The sequence below is a fragment of the Anoplopoma fimbria genome, unplaced genomic scaffold, assembly GCF_027596085.1.
Source record: "Anoplopoma fimbria isolate UVic2021 breed Golden Eagle Sablefish unplaced genomic scaffold, Afim_UVic_2022 Un_contig_8553_pilon_pilon, whole genome shotgun sequence".
Classification (NCBI taxonomy): domain Eukaryota; kingdom Metazoa; phylum Chordata; class Actinopteri; order Perciformes; family Anoplopomatidae; genus Anoplopoma; species Anoplopoma fimbria.
In genome coordinates this window covers 26,276-29,884 of record NW_026553261.1, presented here as the reverse complement: position 1 = coordinate 29,884, position 3,609 = coordinate 26,276, and positions in this window count along the sequence as shown.

Genomic DNA, 3,609 nt, shown 5'->3' with positions numbered 1-3,609 from the left:
GCTGTATAACCAGGCCAAGCTTAAACTTTGGACCAATTGGTGCCACCAGCAGCTACTTGCCATGAAGAATACAAAATATTGTTGCCTGATACTTTGTACTTCTACTCCATTATATTTCAGTGGCAAATAATATACTTTTTACTGCACTATATTTATCTGACAGCTTTAGTTACTTTGGAGATTCAGATTAGCAATGCAAAGATATAAACAATAAATACATTATGATGCAATAATGATGCTGACCAAAGAAAAGAAAACGGCTGTGGTCTCAGTTAAAGGGCTACTTCTTTATATTCTGACAGAATGCTACATTTTTAAGTAGTTGCTTTTACCATCGGCCACAAAGCATCACACTTAAGCATTGGGCAAAATATGCAACTTGGCAATGCTCCGCACAGATGTGACCTGGGTCAGTCTGAACAATAAAATAATGAGTCGCCTTGGTCTATTGAATTGTCCTAAATATTCATAGGCGGGTGAGTATACAGGTCAACATGGGCTGTGCTCGGCTTCTGTCTTGTCAATCGTCAGAGCAAAACATGCACATGTTCATAAATATGCATCAATATATAAATATTCAATGGTGTCTTCTAATATCATGGACTTAAGACTCATGCAGTCACCCACACCCAAATCTACTCTCAACATAACTACAAAGCTTTCCATAGCTTGAAATTGACCCGCCTCCTTGTGTACTCAGTTTGTTGCAGTTGATGTATACTGCCTGATGGTACATATTAACATTTATTGCATGCATTGGGTGCTTTTTGAACAGTCACATTAACACACAGCTCTACTTCTGCAGACTTGAATCTTAATGTTGTCCAACACAATTGGCAGTTTTTTGTAAAACTAATTTCAATTCTGCAGGGACATTATAACAATTATAACAATTATTAATGTTTTGCATTGGAGTTTTCAAAACAAGCCATTGCAAATCAAGTCAAACTCTTATATGTAAACATGACAGTGTTGTGGTCAAAATGACTGACTAGCCCTTTAATTACCTGGTCTTTGTTCATCTGTCTGTTCTGATGTACCAAGCTCTCATGTGGAGGTAATTCTTATCCACTGAGAGAATCAGATCCTACAGTCAACCAACTTAAACACACATCACACATGCTTGATTATTTTTATTATTTTTGATAATTCTGTTGCTTTCCTGTGGCGTTCCTGACGTATTAAAAAAAAAAACTATTCAAATTTTATATATGTTTTATCAAAAACATATATATTTTTTTATTTTAACTGGCTTAGCCCTTACAAATAATTTTCCTGCATGACATGACGTATGTTCCTTCATGATCACGTTGCTACATATGTATACATATATCCACATCCATAATCAGTGTATTACCTTCAGTGAATTAGTTAGCAATCTCTTAATTCCCCGTTTCTTTCTCTGATAAATCACACAATTACACAAACCTCTCCATGCAGTGGTAGACCAGCAACTCCCATGTTCTGCCTGGTAAAATTACTGTTTCTGTCAATGGAGTCTGAAGAGAGCGATGTAACTGCTTCAGGGCTGTTTGATGGCAAGGTAAAGCAATGAAAATATTCTAAATATAACCTGACTGAAAGCCTGCCTTAATTTAGGGTGGCTTTTTCTGCTGCTCCCGGCCGCTCCACCTTTCCATCAGACAGCCCTTTCCAGAACTGAAGCTGTTATACCTCTTCAAAGCCACAGGATAACTGAAGTTATTTACAAACTTAGCACAGCTAAATTTGACTCACTTTGTGCTAGTTTTAATATTTGGCACAACCTTGAAAGCTTACTTTAACGTATGTCAACGCTTTTTGCAAACCCTAACCCAGAAAGGAATGCAGAGAAGTCAGCGTTTAAACACAAGTCTACACTACTGTTTCATATTTCCTTGAAAAAGAAAACTATTTTATTTTTTTATAAACTATCAACTGTGTTATGTTGTAAAACATGAATAGTGAGCTGAGAGAATCATTTGCTCCCATGATCTTAGCAGTTAAGTAATTGAGTAATAAATCGATCATAAATAATATGAATACACTAATAGACGGAGGCATGGAGAGAAGATGTATGTTGTTTAAGAGAAAGAACAGGCTCTTGAACTTTCTATAAAACACTTGCGGATGTATAACTTTAAAGTCCCACAATTTTATTATTTTCTGTTCTTTCTGTCCTATCAAATCAAACTGCCTTTCTCTCTTTCACTCTGAGTTTAGCCCAATAACCTATTTGTAAATAAATACACTACTCCTCATTGTTATCATTATGTGGTCCCTTTGATGGGTAAGGCTGTTGTTATTCTGTATTTTTCTCATTGCCAACAAATCCCATAAAACAGGTTTTTTACTGTTTCACTTCTCTACTATATCTACCTCTCTTGATGGGAATATCGGTCAACCATTTTGGTCGCTACTGAGTTATGTCAACATCTATTGGATGGATTGCCATGGAATTTAGAAAAGACTTCCAAGAGGATGAATCCTTCTGTCTTTAGTGATCCTGGGACTGCTCATTTAGCAGGTACATTTTTACTTAACCTGGACAGATTGGCACTACATTCTGTACTACTTTTCATCTAGCGCCACCTCTGGGTTTTACATCTGTGGACTGTCCAATAATTACAAATTGTTAAACCAAAGGGTACCTTATGATACAACCCAGCCACTAAAAGAAAAAGCTGGATTGTATGTTTTTTGAATATTTTGGATGTCAACATATTATAAAAAAATATATTTTCATAAATTGATTTCATAAGAACCTCGTATCACGCTTGCAGAAACACACAACACACATCGTTAACGTTGTAAAATGATTGGTTAAGTTAAACCAACAAAACTACTTAGTTAATGTAACAATAAAGGGTAATGGTTTGTGTTCACAAAAAAAACATAATCCAACTTAACTATCTTAAATAACTTAAAACCGCACTTAATGGAGTTTGTTAGGTAACGCTACAAACAACTGCTGAATGTTTGTGTGGTGGCGCTTACGTGCACGACAAGATATCTGTTGATGTTTGTAAGTTAGTTAAGAAGAAGACTTTGACAGGAAAGCTCTAGTGGCTTGTTGTTTAAAGTCAGAGGCTCTGGTGTTGTGTAACAGGCTGCTGTCTGGCTCCGTGGGACCGTCTGACTTTACTGCTTTGTTCAAGATTTGATTGGCTGCATCTGAATAATGTCTCCCTCTATATAAACAGATACCAGAACAGTATTCAATCCAATTAATGCAACTTTTGCTTTCTGATTTTTTCTCAAAGCAGAACAGAGAGCAAGTGATTCACAGAACAGATATGTAATTTAATTTCAGTTGAACTTTTAGGACAAATGACGTATATTCATACATTTTGCTGTATAGTAAGGTTTCGGCCTGAACAGCACTGAGCTCTTCCACTACAGGCTGTAAACTAGCAGAGAGTAATTCAGTTTGGACAGGAGGCACCAGGTTATGGATTGGCTATTTGTGGGCCAAAATAAATCCCCCATTTCTCTCTCTCTCATTCTCTCCCTTACTCTTTCACTCACTTCTTTTCCCTCTACAGTCAGCCTCCCCTTCTCTGGCACAGCTTTAACTCCTCGCTGCCTTCTCTCCATCCCTCTACAGCGTCCCCCCCCCTTTCCCCTCGC